General features: G+C 41.3%; 1 protein-coding gene across 1 annotated transcript in view; it reads left to right on the forward strand.

Moving 5' to 3' along the window:
- UBE3D (ubiquitin protein ligase E3D) overlaps positions 1-16,902 on the forward strand; it is a 154,217-nt gene that overhangs the window by 115,343 nt on the left and 21,972 nt on the right. The gene's annotated exons all lie outside the window — the stretch shown is intronic.

Raw genomic sequence — 16,902 nt, forward strand, 5'->3', positions numbered from 1 at the left:
GACTCAGACTTAAAAAATGTGGAAAATTTCTTAGTACAATAATTTCATGTGGTAGTGTTTGAAGTACTGTTTTCTCAGGTAGTCAGTGTTTTCAGTGAACCTTCTTTTTCGTGTGTGACACTGTTTCCTGTTTGCCAGTTAGGGGATAAATATTGAGACAACAATGTGTGTTTTTCTCAAGCAACTTTTCATTCCCCTAAAGTAGCCAGTCTCTGTCAGTCCAGGAAAATCAGAAAAAAAGATTTCTGGTAAGACACTCAGCTCAAATTCAAAAGTAGACAGTTTCCCTGGTGTTTTGACTCCCTTCGTGTCAGACTAGTTCCGGAGACCCATGCTGCTGCCTCCAGGATCTCCCCTGGCATCCTTATAATCATCTGCCCTCCCCAGGCTGATAACTTCTAAGGCCAGGCACTAAAAACAGGGCCACCCCTCGAATTTACCAACCCACCCTTCCCCTGACTTGCATCTCAGGAAGCCTGCTTTGTCCTTGTGGGGTGGCCCCCTTCACTCGCCTCTGGAAGCTCTAGCCTCAAGGAAGGGTAAGGGAGGCCAGTATTCAAACTCACTGGGGTCGTTTTGCCTTTCCTATGCATGGGAGAAAGGCAAGGGGAGTGAAAACTTAAAATTTGCAGAGGAATCCGTAGCAGCAAAGACGGTATGCTAGTTTATGTCTCATTAAGTCATCCTGTTACACCAAACCTTATGTTTCCACAGCACTGTAATTATCTAAGCTAAACTAGGAACCTATCTAAGCTAAACTAGGAACCTATTCTGGTCTTCTTTTCAGCTTTTCCATCGAGTAAATTCAGGTATGTTTCTTAGCAGCTCTTGCCGTCATTTTCTCATTTGTAAAATGACTTTGAGAAGCTCAAATTCATCGAGTTCCTATGACAGTAAGATTCAGGACATCAAGGTCTTTTGCTTGCTCTTTCCTTTTACTTCCCTAGGAGAAGGGCCAATGAGTATTGTGCTTTCAGGAATTAAAAGACGCCTCAAAGGCAAACACAAAACTGTTGCCAAAACAAAGAAGTTAACTTCCTCTCTTCCTGCCTTTGCCCCGGCCTTTTGCACCAGGCTTGCCCTCCTTGCTGTGTCCTTTTTTCCCTGTTGAGCTTCTGTAATCTGTCAGGAGAAAGTGGAAATTCATTTCCTTACGAGAATTGGAGAAAGTTCTCCATGTGAAATGTCATTTTCGACATCCTTTAGAAAAGGAGGCTCACGCAGGATTTTTGAGGTGGAAGGTTAGCCTTTCCTTTGTTCTCTTAAGTGGCCCTGTGTACTCCTTCTCCACTGTCAGCCTTAATCTCCAGATTCAATCTGTAGAACACCGGCTTTTAGTAAGTAGTGTCTGACTTCAAATGGGACGCTGCAAGTGCCAGAAGCTGGGTAGATGAAGTGAAAGGTTCCTTCTAAAATGTAATAATCTAAAACTAAATAAAGTTGGCATTATGGGGGCTGGCTGAACACACCCAGGCATGACATGAATTAGTTGCTGTGTCCAGAAGTGAATGTACCTTTAGCTGACTTTCTTCATGCAGCAGATGGGGCCGTGATAAGTGTACTTTCCTTATACTGAAAATAGAGTCCATTGTATTTTGTTCCTACTTAAAAGTTGTTCTTGAAATGTGTGTAGATGTTGTTTACAGTTACTTTCTTATAACAGTACCATTAAATGCATCAGACTTGTATCTGCCTTCACCCACCAACACTGAATTTAGCCATCCCAATGCTTAAATATCTTGAATTCATCTCAATGTTCCATTCATCAGAGCTAAATAAAATAGCAAAACAACGTACCAGTTATGAATGTATTCTGAATGATACGAACCTTCGGAAATGAAATATAATGTATATGTTATGGTCCTCTATTTCATTATCTTAAAGATGCTCTAGTGATAGTCTTTACAATATATTAATATTGAAAAGTAAAAAATTATTACATACTGAGATGTCAGAATTTCTGCAGAAATGTCTATATACTTTATGAGCTTTGCTATATTTCATAACTGAACAAGGCATCATCATAGGTGTGTTAACACATTTATAGAATCTTGGAAATAACAGGACCGAAGAGTTGGGATCAAAGCATGGGCTTAGAAATCAGACAGGTTTGGTGTGAAATCTCAGCCCCTTTATGTGCTGGCTGTAGGACCTCAGGCAGACATGCCTCTGAGCCTCTGTTCATTTATCTATATATTAATAGTATTATTTACCTTATGGGTATTGTAATGATAAAGTCAGTGATTATATTAAGGAATACTTGTAATATAATAAATGCTAAATAAATGGTTGTTACTTTTATATCTGTGACTCTTCCTTCTATTTCTAATTTTGAACATCTACTTCTATCACTTTGAGAGACATGGCCCCTTATATCGCAGCCCAGGGCTATATTATGTTGTTATGTTATGTTCTTCTAGTGCAACAGCCACATTATACATTATATACCTCATATTGGCTACTTACTGTAAAGGATACCAAAGAAGGCAATAAGATTAACATGCCATCACCCCCCTGCTCTGGCTGCCACCACTTAAAATGACTAACAGCTGCTTAAATGTCTGTCTAGGGTTGCCATTGGGATCATAAATTTCTCAAAAACAGGAGCATTATCTTATACTTTAAAAAAAAAAAGATTTATTTGAGAGAGAAAGGGAGAGCATGTTGGGGGGGAGGGGCGGAGGGAGATGGAAAGAGAGAATCCTAAGCAGGCTCCATGCCCAGAGTGGAGCCCCACACAGGGCTCAATCTCACAATCATGACCTGAGCTGAAATCAAGAGTCAGATGCTTAACCGACTCTCCCACCCAGGCACCCCTGTCTTATACTTGTATAATATAATTCACAATACCCAGAAAATCGTTGGGTATAGGCCCAGCTAGTCAATGAGAGATTATCTTTGAAAATCCTAAATCTATAGTGTACCATACTGACAAGTAGAAACGGTTACAGTTGTGGAGAGCAGGAGACATGGAGTTGAACTGACTGATCTCTCACTACCCCCCCCCAACCCTGGGGCTCTCCCATCCTTCATAAACATGTTAAGTGAAGGGCAAAATGCAAAACAAGAGAAACATCAAACCTCAAATAAAATATCTTGTGGGATGGCCATTTTTCAATATGGTACTTATTTTTGAAGTCATGTATTTATATGCAAATTGTGTACAAAGTCACACAGGCCCAGGCCATGATCTCGATGTTTATAACTCAATCTGTAGGAGTGATTGCTTGCCAAAATACTCCTGCTAGCTGCTGCTAATGTTATAACTGTTTTTTGTGATTTCCTGTAATCTACTTTTGCCATATTATAGCTTAAGGTTAATGCAACACAAACAACATTATTTAGGCTTGTGTCTTAGGGGCATGAAGTTCTAATTTTGGGTGAAAATGACCAAATATATTGCTTTCTAAGCTTTATTGCTTTTTGCTAGTTCTCATTTTTCCCCATCCCAAGTTATCAAACATTCTATAAAGCTTAAAACTACTTGTTTCTAAATATATACTCTCAGCTCTTTATTATCTGAGAAAAATGGAGGGGAGAACTTTTCTTAGGTTATAAAGAAAAAGGTGGACAATCCACTTGGGGTTTCTGATACAGCTATAGCAGCACCTAGGCCTTTGGGATGAAGATCATCCTGTGAGAAGCCAGGAAAAAGAAAAAGGTGATTTCTCTTACCCTCACGGAGTAAGAAGGATGGACTCTGGTTCTTTTCTCCAGCCACTTTTAATTTCTGGTCCTCATTTTCTGGCCGCTAGCAGGCGTTCATGAAGATGTGGGGAAGACGAGAGATAACCTTGATTGTTAAACACAGAAGTAGAGAACAACAGATAGAGTCAGGGGAAGGGGCTTTTGGCAGAATGCCAAAGATTATTATTTTTTTAATGGGCGGAGGGCCGCACCTTTGCTGAAATGTTATAGAACATGGTCCAGCAGTGGCTTTCATTCCCCCTACTGCCAGCAGCAGCAGCCTTCCCTTCAGCAAACCGAACAGAACACCAATGTGGAAAGCAGGTTTAAAATAAAGCCTCCCTTCTGGAAAGCAAGGTGAGACCACAGAGTTCGCTTTCCCAGCCAGCCTCTCTGTACCCCGCATCCTCCATGTCTACACTGGAAGCATCCCAGCCTGGAGCAGCTTGGAAACCCCTGGTCTTACTACCCTTGTTTCTCCCCAGTCCACTGCACTTAACTTTGTTTTGCTCGCTGATACTTTTGAGACTATGTCAAAGCTTTGGACCTTATTCCTAGGAAAACGCCCATCCACAGGGCACCTGGGTGGCTCAGTCGGTTAAGGGTCTGACTCTTGATTTTGGCTCAGGTCATGATCTGGGGGTCATGGGATCGAGCCCCGTGTCAGGCTCCAGGTTCAGTGGGGAGTCTGCTTGGGATTCTCTCTCTCCTCTCCCTCTGCCCCTCCCCCTCTCTTGCTCACATTCCCTCTCTCTCTAAAAATAAATAAATAAAATCTTTAACAACGACAACAAAAAAGATTCTCTTTCCCTCTGCCCCTCCCCTACCCCCCTTAAAATTTTGCATGTAATTTCAGGGCATTCATGGCCTGCTCACCACCACCACCAGGCACATAAAGTAAATTGCCCGGGTCCAGACCCCTTTTAAAAGTCAGACTGAATCTTCTTCACACTAGACATAAATAGCAAACAAACAGATACAACCACCTAAACACACTGTACCCTAGTCATTTTAAATTTCTCTTGGAATGAAAATGTGAGAAACCTAGATTCTAGAATGTTCTAGTTGTACAGCAGTTAGCTGGGTTGCCTTCAGCAAGACATCTCAGACTTCTCTGGGCCTCAATTTCTTTATCTTTAAAAAGATGGGATTTGACTGAATTATTTTTGACATCTTTTCCAGCTCTAGTGTTGTGTAATTTTGTGAACCAAATTGAGGCGAACACAGGAAATCAATAGTCCTCTCTACACCCAAGCGTCAGTTTCTGTTGCTAGGCTTGGATCATTAAGTCCCTCTTTTTGGGGGCCCGGTTATCCCTACATCCTTATTATTCTCTTCCTCACATTTCCCTCACCTCCATCCCTAAGCAAAAAGAAAATTGATTTATCCCCTTCCCTTTTGTTGACTCATGTAAAGTAGCTGACTACTTCCCTGTGTTCAGCTATCTCTAAACAAGTTTGGGCTAGAGAGAGAAAAAGATAATGATGGCAAGTAAGAGTCAGTGAATAGGTGGAGGGCCATGTATGGAGATAATAAATGGGGTGCTTGGTGAGAGAAATAGCACAACTCAGGAGGGGCAGGGCTAATACATGGGATACACTGATTTTCAGCCTGTGTCTCCTTGAAATCAACTTTATCATTCCCCTTCTGAGAAGAAAAGAATTCCCTGGTTTAGGGCAATCATTGCTTCTAGCATGTAAAACCCAGTCATGATAATGATACTACTAAAATTACAATTTATTGAGCATCAACTTCGAGACGGGCACAGTAATAGAAGATGTGTGGATTTCATTTCATCTCTGGGGACTGGGGCAGCTAGTTCTGTTTTTCACAGAAGGAAACTGAGGCTCAGAGGGGCTAAGAAAAGCCACACAAGCAGCAAACCACAGAGCAAGAATCCAATCCAGAGTCTTTCCCCCAGACTTGTCCTTCAGTGCTAAAATGAGGGGGAAAATAAGGATGAATGTGGAAGGAGAAGGCAGAGAATAAGCTCGAAGGTCATTAATGACACTAAGAGGAGTAAAAATGATAAAGTGAACACAGAAAATCATATTCTGTAAAAAAAAATGAAATAGGATTGCTCTGAGCAAGAAGAAAGTAAGGAAAAAAAAAAAAAGGACAGAGGAAAGCTTTTTTAGTACATTTGCGGGGAAGAGAGGAAGGACTGCACCAAATGGTACCTCAGAATTGGAGCCAAAGAATGGGTTCTATCCCTTACCACAACTTCAGAACAAATTTCTTTAAAAATATAGGTCAATAAGAGCACACAGTTAGGAGAGAAGCCTGGGTTCCTGGAGATAACTTATCTCTTCCCTAAGAAGCAAGTGTGTCAGTCAGTCTGTGAGCCCAAGTGCTTGATTGTAAAGAGCCTCAGCAGTGACCTGGAAAAGCAGCTGGTGTGGGAATCAGTGTTGTGTCTTTCTGACTGATGACAGGACAAAGCCTTAGGCAGTGTGGATTTCGGCCTCTCCAATGAGTTTCCTGAGATTACAGTGTCATCCATGTCAATGTCATGGTCCCCCTTCCCAGTACCATCCGCCCCTTTTTTCTGCCCTCTTCCTTGGCACTGGGAAAGGTATTTTTATTATTCAGAAGGCAAAGGCATGAGTGCAATGCACACAGCTCAGATTGTTTTTGAAAGGTCTGTCTGTTGAGTTTAAATAGACATATGGACAAAAATAAAATGCCACCCCACACGTGCCATATGCTGAGTTTAAAAGGTTGCTGGAAATGCTGTAACCTTTAGCCTCTATGACTATATTTTGCCTAGCTCAGACTCCTGATAGATGTGCTAATTTATGATGATAGGTTTTATTTTCTTGTCATTGGAAATAAAACAACAATAAAACCAGTGGCTGCCTCAAATCCTGCAGCTCTTGTTAGTTCAGAAGCAGCATTCGGGTAATGGGGCTTTTTGCTGTATTTGCAAATATTGCATTTCAAAGCCTAATTCTTGTCTCATTACCATGTAGAGAGATATTTAGAGAGTAGAGCGTGAACCAGTGATCAAGTCTTACATTCTTACACTGAGTTAAAAAATTAAAAGATTATGTCACAAAACCCATTCATGTCCACTCTGGGTTTTGTGTGTGTGTGTGTGTGTGTGTATGTGTGTGTGTGTGTGTGTGTGTGTGTTTGTGTGTGTTTTGTCCAAATGTTCTTGCTGTGACCTACTTCTGCAGATAAGAAAAATGATTTTGCCATCCTTCTATGACATGGCAATAGTGAACTGTTCCCAAGTGTCTTGGTGTAGGTGGCCTTGTGAGGATAAGCATTAATTATTTTCAGACTGCTGATGCATCACCTCTGTGGTGTCTATATTTGTCTTCTAAGAATGCATCATCACTCTCTAATTATAGGTGATCTTGTGGGATTAAATCTTTTGAGTTAAACAGACTAGAATGACATAAAATATGCATGGAAAGCAAACACTTGAAAAACCGGTGAGCCATGGTCACTGTTGAGAACCAGACTCTGCCTCAGTGTTCAGAATAACACTTGGAACAATCTTCACATTGTCAGTGTCGCTGCCTGCCTAATCCCTATATTTTATTTTATTTTATTTTTAAAGATTTTATTTATTTATTTGAGAGAGAGAGAATGAGAGATAGAGAGCACGAGAGGGAAGAGGGTCAGAGGGAGCAGCAGACTCCCTGCTGAGCAGGGAGCCCAATGTGGGACTCGATCCCGGGACTCCAGGATCATGACCTGAGCTGAAGGCAGTCGCTTAACCAACTGAGCCACCCAGGCACCCTAATCCCTATATTTTAAATCACTTGATGATTGAGGCCATCTTTAGGTTCTTGTTTTCAGTATGAAGACTCTTATCCCCTGATTCTAATTGGAATCCTACAGTGTTACCCCAACAAATAATTTTTGTAAGAAACAAAATCACCCGGAATCCTCAGGACCCCACTAGTGATAGTTAGCTCTTCATAGAGCTGGGAAGAGCAGTGAAGGTCTCTGCTCCTTGATCTCAACTTTGGGACCTACGAAGCAGTGCTGGGCAAAGCTCCAAGCAAAGGCATTTTCTGGCCGGGGTGCTTTCTCTGGTAACATAGTAGAAGTATTGGAGTACTGGGATGGGAAATAAAGAATTCCCAATCTCTTTTTAGCTCCATCCTAGAAAACATGATTTTCTTTGATACTCCTATAGAAATTAGCTAAACCTGTATTCTAGTTACATAATTCGTTAATTCAATCATTTCTTCCTTCCAGCCGACAGATATGTATTGAAAGTGTCCTGTGTGCAGGACAGGGTTATATAGAGATTTAGATAAGACGTCACCATTCCACATGCAAGTTTGGTTTTGGGGAGCAGGTGGTAAAAGAATGGTTTTACTGGGAAAGCAAACACCGAGTGTCAGCAAGAAGAGGCATGTGGTCCCCCTTTCAGTGTCTGTGTGCATGAGCAAGGGCTGCCGGACATACCAGGGAGCTATGTCACGTGCAAGGTTTGAGAGTTAAAAAATCACTAATGCTTTTTCTCTTGAATCCCTCTCTAAGAAGTAGCTCTCTGAATTCAGCGGTTCAAGTGTCTAATCGATGATGAACATAAAGCTGGAGTATTTGAATATGTCAAGGATAGTGACCAAAGTATAAGGGTGCCTTTCTTGTCCACCGCCTACCACTTCTAAGACTCAGTGCCATTTTAAACAGCAAAGTTAGGAAGTGGGGGGAGGACTGCATCCAATTTCATTCCCCCACTGTGCAGCAGATGTGCCCATAGGAACAACTAACTGCACAGTGTGAGGTTGTTGGGTTTCCAAAAGGATTTAGCAAAATGGGCTTCATTGCTCATAGACCTCGAATCCTGGAGAATCAGCGTGAAGGTTAGAGACAAGTATAGAACATCAGGCTTCTGAGAGTGAGTGAGTGATGAAGTTTTTCTGGAACATTTTTTTAACTTGGGAGTTCTAGTTTGCCCCACCCAAAGGATGAAGCAGCAACTCCTACATTAAGGGAAAGAAAGCAGACATGGATTTCCTATATTAAAAGTCAGTTAATTTAAACTTAAAGAAAAAGTTCTTGGCAGGGGAGAAGGCCAGAATATTGAAGGAGCTCTGCAGCATCTCCTCCAGAGGCATTTCTGAATAGTATCTCCTGAATGGCTTAGGTGTGCAGGTAATAGGAAAAGCTGACTCAGGGCTGCCTCCAGGCTTAGCAGAGAATGTACTCCAGGTACCACTGTAAGCATTAGGGAAGGCCTAAAAATCACGGGCAGGGAAGGGGCTAGTATTATACAGTTCAGATTCCCCCAGTGTTTATGAAATTCAACTTTTGTAACCTGAGTCATGAGCTCCTTGTTTTCTGCAAACATCAGAGTTAATAGTACCTGTACCATAAACTAGTTCACAGCATTACATTTTCGGATCCATTTTTCTTTCCACTTAAGAACAACTTTTTACTTTGTACTGGAAATTTCCTCTGAGATTCAGTTGGAACCACACAAATCCGTTGCCAGCCTGTTCCTGTGACCTGTGGGACAAAGTGACACCCCTTTGGAATTTGTCACCCTGCTCCATGCCTGCTGCACCCCGTGGCTGCCTCAGGCCCTGTGCCTTCATTGAGCACGGAGTGAATGGGCCCCACAAGCGTGTGGCGGGCGTTCCAGGTTGGGTAAGGGAATGCTGGGGCTTACTGGGAAACCTGACCTGACTCACCCGCAGCCTGCGCCAGGCCCTTCTCCAGTCCCACGCTGCTTTCTCACCCCGGGACTGTCTGTGTATGGACTGTCTAAACATTTCCCTGAGGCCAAAATTTAATTCCCTCAGGAAGTTTTAGGTAGAGTAGTCCAGGTATGAGTTTATACAAGTGGAAGAAGGGAAGATAGGAAGAGCGTGTTTGAAAAAGAGTTGTTGAAATGACTCCCAGACCCCATCCATCTTTCCCCCAGTATTTGTTTCACACTTTATAGGTCAAGTTTTTATTGAAGTGTAACATGTAGGAAAGTACACAAATATTCATCAGTGAATTTTTTTTAAAGATTTTATTTATTTGAGAGAGAACAAGCAGGGGGCAGGGAGAGGGAGAGGGATAAATGAACTCCCTGCGGAGCAGGGAACCCGACGACGTGGGGCTCGAACCCAGGACCCTGAGATCATGACCTGAGCCAAAGGCAGATGCTTAACTGACTGAGCCACCCAGGCACCCCTGTCAGTGAATTTTTAAGAAGTGGGTCCACCTATCTAACCAGCATGGAGATCAAGAAATAATAAATGGAGTGTGGATCCTGCCCTTCAAAGGGCAGCCTCCACTCGGACTTCTGTCATAGTTCATGATTATGGCCTATTCCAAAATATCCTGTCAGTGGAATCATACAAGAGGTGCCCCTTTGTGTCTGCTTTTTTTCAGCATTACAATTGCATGTGGCAGTCGTTCATTCGTTCTCACTGCTGTATAGTATTCTAGTTCATGAGCGTAAACTGTAGTTTATCTATTCTTCCATGGACAGACATTTGGGGGGTTTACAGTTTGTCACTATTCCAAGTGGTACAACTATGAACAGCCCTATAGTGTCTTTGGTGCTTGTGTGTTCTTTTCTGGTGGATATTTACCTAGGAGGAAAATTATGGATGTTCAGCTTTAGTAAATATTTGGCAGTTTTCCAAAGTATTCGTACTAATTTAAATCCCACCAGGGTATATGAATTCTGGTTCCCCTAAATCATCAACAACATTGGGTATTTTCTGTCATTTTTGTTTTAGCCATTCTGGTAGATGTGGTGATAGCTCATTGTGCTTTTAATTTGTTTTCCCTAATGACTAATGAAGTTGAGCACCTTCTCTGTCCGTGGGCCACATGGATATCTTTTTGGTGCAGTATCCACTCAAGTCCTTTGCCCAGTTTTAAAATTGGGTTTCCTATCTTTTTCTTAATGATTTATAGTTCTTTATACATTTTACTCTGTCCTTACTGATTTTCTGCCTGCTGGATCTGTCCATTTCTTAATAGAGGGTGTTGAAGTCTCCAACTATGATAGTATATTCATGTTTCACCTTATAGTTCTCTTAGTTTTTGCCCCATGTAGCCTGATGCATTGTTGTTGTATGTATGCATGGTTAGAATTGTTAGGTCTTCTTGGAGAATTGACCCCTTTATCATGATGGTAATGTCCTTGCATGTCTGCTTTGTCTGAAAATAATAGCTACTCCTACTTTCTTTGATTGGTGTTACCAAGGTATATGTTTCTCTGCACATTTACTTTTAATCTATATGTGTCTTTCTACTTAAAGTGAGTTTCTTATAGACAACATTTGGTTGGGTCTTATTTTTGATTCACTCTGACAACCTCTGTCCTTTAATTGGTGCATCTAGACCATTGATGTTCAAAGTGATGATTTATAATAGTTGAGTTAATATCTACTAATTTGTTGCTGTTTTCTATTTGGTCCCTATATTCTTTGTTCCTCTTTTTGTCTTCCACTCCTCTTCTGTCTCTTATGGTTTTAATTGAGCATTTTGTAGGATTGCATTTTCTCTCTTTTGTTAGCATGGCGGTTATACTTTTTTTGAAAACCTTTTTAGTAGTTGCCCTAGAGTTTGTAATACACATTTACAACTAATGCAAGTCCACTTTCAGATAACACTCTACCAGTTCACAGGTAGTGTGAGTACTTTAGAATAACAAAACAATCCTAATCCATCCCTCCTGTCACTTATATCATTGCTGTCATTCATTTCACTTATATATACATACACCCACAGAAGATATATGCATAAGCATACATAATCAAATACATTGTTGCTATTATTTTTTTTAACAAACTGTTATCAGTTAGACCAGTTTAAAAAAAGGTTGTATTTTACCTTTACTTACTCCTTCTTCAGTGTTCTTTGCCCTTTCTTTATGTAGGTCTGAGTTTCTGACCTATATCATTTTCCTTCAAAAGAACTTCTTTTGGGGTGCCTAGGTGGCTCAGTTGGTTGAGTGTCTGACTCTTGATTTTGGCTCAGATCATGATCTCAGGGTCATGGGATCAAGCCCAGAGTTGGGTTCTACCCTGGATGTGGGGTCTGCTTAAGACTCTCTCTCTCCCCCTCTCTGCCGCCACCCCCCCCGCTCGTGTGCTCTCTTTCTCCAAAAAGAAAAAAAAAAAGAACTTCTTTTTAACATTGCTTGAAAGGCAAGTCTGCTGGCAACAAATTCCCTCAACTTTTGTTTCCCTGAGGAAAATTTCTATTTCTCTTTCACTTTTGAAGGATAATTTTGCAGGGTATAGAATGTAGGTTGGTGGGGTTTATTTTTCCTCAATACTTTAAATATTTTACTTTACTCTTTTGTTTACATGGTTTCTGATGAAAAATTGGATCTCATTCTTATCCTAGTTCCTCTGTTGGTAAGTCCTCCCGCACCCAGCTTCTTTCAAGATCTTTTCTTTATCTTTGATTTTCTGTAGTTTGAAAATGATGTGGCTAAGTGTAGTAGGGTTTTGGGGCCATTTATCCTGCTTCATGTTCTCCGAGCTTTCTGGATCTGTGGTTTGGTGTCTGACATTAATTTGGGGGAAATTCTCAGTCATTATTTCTTCTGTTCCTTTCTTTCTTCTTCCGGTATTCTCATTACACGTATGTTACATGTTTTGTAGTTGTCTCACAGTCCTAGGATATTCTGGGTTATTGTTTCTTTTTTTTATCAGTTTTTTTTCTTTGCATTTTGGTTTTCAATGACTCTATTAATATAGCCTCAATTTCAGTGATTCTTTCCTCAGCTGAGTGTGGTCTACTATAAACCCCATCAAAGGCATTCTTCATTTCTGTTAGTGTTTTTGATCTCTAGCATATCTTTTTGCTTCTTTCTTAGGATTACCATCTCTCTGCTACATTATACATCTGTTCTTGTGTGTTCTGTTTTATCAGAGTCCTTAGCATATTAATTAGTATTGTTTTAAATTCTCAGTATAATAATTCCTTCATGCCATGCCTGGCTCTGTCTCTTCAAAATTGGTTTTTAACTTTTAGTATGCCTTGTAATTTTTTCTTGATAGCTAGACGTGATGCACTGGGTAAAAGGAACTGCTATAGATGGGCCTTTAAGAATATGGTGGTGAGGTGCATGAAGAGGGGAAGTATTCTATGATCCTACAATTAAGTCTTAGTCCTTTATTGAGCTTATGCCTCTGGACTGTGAACTACACAACTGTTTCTCAGTTTTTTTTCTCCCCTCAGGTTGGACAGGATGGCTAGAGCTGACTAGAGTTGGCTGTTTCCCTTTCCCCAGGTAAATTAGGCTCTGATAATACCCCAGCAGGTTAGGCTGTGGTTAACTTGTTTCCCCAGAAGACAGATCTTGTTAAGAAGAAGAGTGCTCTGGTATTTGTGAATAGAACTTTTTCCCCTTCCCAATCTGGAAGCATGAGAGGATTTTTTTTTTTCCTTGATATTTGCTGTGAGAACGTGGTAGAGCCCTAGGAGGTCAGTCTCACAAAGTTGTGGACTAACTTTATAATGGATCCCCCTGGAGTCTTTAGCTCTCAGGCATGTCCACACTGAGCCTCCAGCACTTCATCGATTACGAGTTCAGGTTTTCCTATTGTGACACTAGTTCCCACAGCAGTTTCTGCTCCAGCAAGCCATGGCTCCCGGTATTCTCTTGTCTCTCCAATCTTGGAGGCAGTGGTTTGCCCTGTGTCCTCCCCACTCACATTGACCCAAGAAGAGTTGTTGGTTTTTCAGTCTGTTCAGCTTTTTACTTGTTTGTATGGAGTGGCAACTTCTAAGCTCCTCACATGTGGAACCAGAAACTGGAAGTTCCTTCAATATTTTTTTTTTAAGATTTTATTTATTTATTTGACAGAGAGAGACACAGCGAGAGAGGGAACACAACCAGGGGAAGTGGGAGAGGGAGAAGCAGGCTGCCCGCTAAGCAGGGAGCCCAATGTGGAACTCGATCCCAGGACTCGGGGATCATGACCTGAGCTGAAGGCAGACACTTAACCACTGAGCCACCCAGGCGCCCAATATTTTTTTGTTTTAAACATTAATTGGGTACAGTTTGGATATGAAATGCATTTATTGAGCAGGTGAATTCTCCTAAGTTTAAAATACAAATTTTTTTTTTTTTGCCCATCTTCTCCAGCTACAATTTGGGGGTGAGGAGGGGGTTATTGAGGTCTCTTTCTCTTTCTTTCCTTCTTTCAGTAATAATTAACATTTATTGAAATGTGCAGACCTTAACTTTTCAGTTTGATGAGTTTTGACAATTGTATATATACTATATATACTAGGTTTCTTGGCCTTGGCACTATTGACATTTTGAACTAGATAATTCTTTGTTCTAGGAAAGCTGTCCTGTTCATCCTTGGCCTCTCCCCACTAGGCACCAGTAGCATCCCCCTAGTCTTGACAATCAAAAGTGCCTCCAAGCTTTGCCAGATGTGCCCTGGGAGGCAAAAATCACCCCGACTTAGAACCACTGATATATAGCTACGTAACTACTGTTGAGAAAAAAAGATATAGATCATATCCATTCCTCTAGAAAGTTTTCTTTGGGCTCTTTCATTAATCCACCCACCCTCCAAAAACAGGGTATCTGATTTCTATCATCTTAGGTTCATTTTGCCTATATATAAACTCTGCATAACTGGATCATACACTGTGTATTCTTTTTTTTGTCTGGTCTCTTTCACTGTTTTTGCAATTTATCCATGTTACTGCATTTATCAGTGGTTTATTCTTTTTTGTTGCAGAATAGTGTTCTATTGTATGAAAGTGCCACAATTTGTAAATACATCCTGCTGTTGATGGCCACTTGGCTTGTTTCTGATTCGGGGTTACTTTGAATAAGGCTGCTATAAATATTCTGTAGATGTCTTTTGGCATATTTTAATTTCTCTCAGTAAATATCTAGGAATGGCATTTCTGGGTTGTAGGGTAGATGTACATTTAACTTTTCATAAACTGCCAAACACTTCTGCAAGTGGTTATGCCATTTGATGTTCCCAGCAGCTGTGTCTGAGTGTTGAAGTTGTTCCAAGTTATCATCAACAACATCGTTTGAAGTTGTCAGTCTTTTTTATTTTAGCTTTTCTGGTGGCTATCTCATTATGATTTTTGTTTGCGTTCCCCTGATGACCTAGAATATTGAATAGCTTTTCAGATGCCTTTTGGTCATTCATCTTCTTTTTTGAAGTGTCGTTTTAAGTCGTTTTTGGTTTTTGTAGGAGTCCCCATTAAACCCCCGGCCCCCACATAGTAGTCTTATAGGAACCTGCTCCTGTGCCTCAGGGACTGAGAAACCTTTTGCCATCTGAATAAATTTGGTCTAAATTATAAAAAGTACTGTGAAACATACCCTTCTGTTTTTTGTTCTCCTTTCTGTTTCCAAATATATTGTGAGGTTTAGAGAGTATTTTCCTTTAGTGAGGTCAGAAATACTCCTCCTAATTAACCAGACAAGTATACAAAACTATTTCTATTTTCTTTGGGATAGTCTTCGAATGCCCACAGCCTCACACAACAATCAGACTTATGTCATCCTTTACAGCCTTGACAAACAAATCACCAGCAGGGACCTGTCCCACACAAGGCAGTGAGTCACCTTCATAATTCTATGTCCAAGGGAGGTTCATGGTGAGTCTTTTTCTGGAAGCATTTTTCTTCTACTCATATAGGAATGTCTTTACCTAGTTAAAAAAAAAAAAAACTGTAGAAAGATTCCTTTTTCCATCTAAGTTCTGAAAATGGAACTAAGCTATTTCCTTTAATTCCAATGGAAAAGGAAGGGATTCATGAGCTTTCTTTGTTTTTAGTTTCTGTCCACCAAAATAGTTTGTTGCTAATGTGGTATTTTTTTTTTAACCTGTCCCCTGGCTGACCAGACAAAAAGATTCATCTCTGAGTTGTTTAGGACCTGATTTCTGAATGCAAGCGTGCTTGAAGCTCGGTGTTTTCTTACTGAACTTTGAAAAGGGAACATGCTGAGTCCCAGGAGAGTGTCTTGTGTATACATGCATACATGAGGTAACAGGTACAAAGTGCAATCTGTAGTTTTGATCTCTAAATACCATCCCCTTTTTAAAGGAACCAGACTCTTTGGGGAAATGGCTGATTCTATGTCTAGTTCTATGTCTAGGATAAGAAATAATGTAAGATGAGGCTGAGTCCTCCTGAATCCTTCCTACCAGAAGGAAAAAAAAAAAAAGCAAGTAAACAAAAAACTATTATAAACTACTAGGATCATATCAATAGGACACTCAGGCTCCAAGGTGGAGAGGTTCTCACTGACCAAGATAGTACAACTTGAGTATCAATAAGAATGACTGCATTGGATTAAAGCATATCAAATATATTTTAAATCCATGAGCTCATAATGACGAAAAGCTACAAAAACTGTCACCATATTCCAATCTGTGGAAAACCCGACAGGACAAAAGATCTGCTTTCTTTGAAAGATAAAAGCAAAGGGAGAAAAGAGGAGAGAAGAGGAACTTAAGATTTAAAAGAGAGGAGGAGGAGCAAGATGGCGGAGGTATAGGAGACCTAAATTTCATCTGGTTCCAGCAGTTCAGCTAGATAGGTTTCAAACCATTCTGAACACCTACAAATGCGATAGGAGATCAAAGCAAAGAATAGCAGCAACTTTCTGAACAGAAAAGCGACCACTTTCTGAAAGGTAGGACATGCAGAGAAGTGAATCTGAGGTGAAGTTCGGGAAGATAGACCGTGGCGGGGAGGGGGCCTCTGTCAGCCGCTACCAGCGAGTGATAGAGCAGTGGAGCACAAAATCGGAACTTTTAGAAGTCGGCTCCGCTGAGGGATGTCGCTCCAGTGGCTAAGTCGGGGGTGGAACCCTCTCTGGGACAGTGTGGTCTCAGGACCCTTGGAGTCACAGAAAGACCGGGGGTGCCTGAGTGCAGCAGAGCTCCCAGGTATCAGAGCAGGGAAGCTGGCTGCAGAGACGGAGCCAAGGAGTGGGCTCTCAGCTCAGGGTTGCCATAAACTGTGATCCACAGCACAGTCGGGCCACTCTTCCAGCAGGGACCCAACAAGTGGCAGATGCGGGGAGACTCCCCTTCCACCCCCGGGAGGAGTGGTGTGAGAGCTCACCGCAGGAATCTGCTGGGTTTGGAGACTCCAAACAGGGTTGGGTACCAGAGATAGAAACACTCGGTCACAGGCTGGGTGAGCACGGATTGTGATCCGGAGACCAGGGAGACAGGAGTGATTGACTCTTTTTCTCTGGGGGCTCACCGAGGAGTGGGGCCCCGAGTTCTT

The sequence above is a fragment of the Eumetopias jubatus genome, unplaced genomic scaffold (assembly GCF_037043125.1).
Source record: "Eumetopias jubatus isolate StellerSeaLion01/CBP00866 unplaced genomic scaffold, mEumJub1_p1.0 scaffold_6, whole genome shotgun sequence".
Taxonomy (NCBI): Eukaryota; Metazoa; Chordata; class Mammalia; order Carnivora; family Otariidae; genus Eumetopias; species Eumetopias jubatus.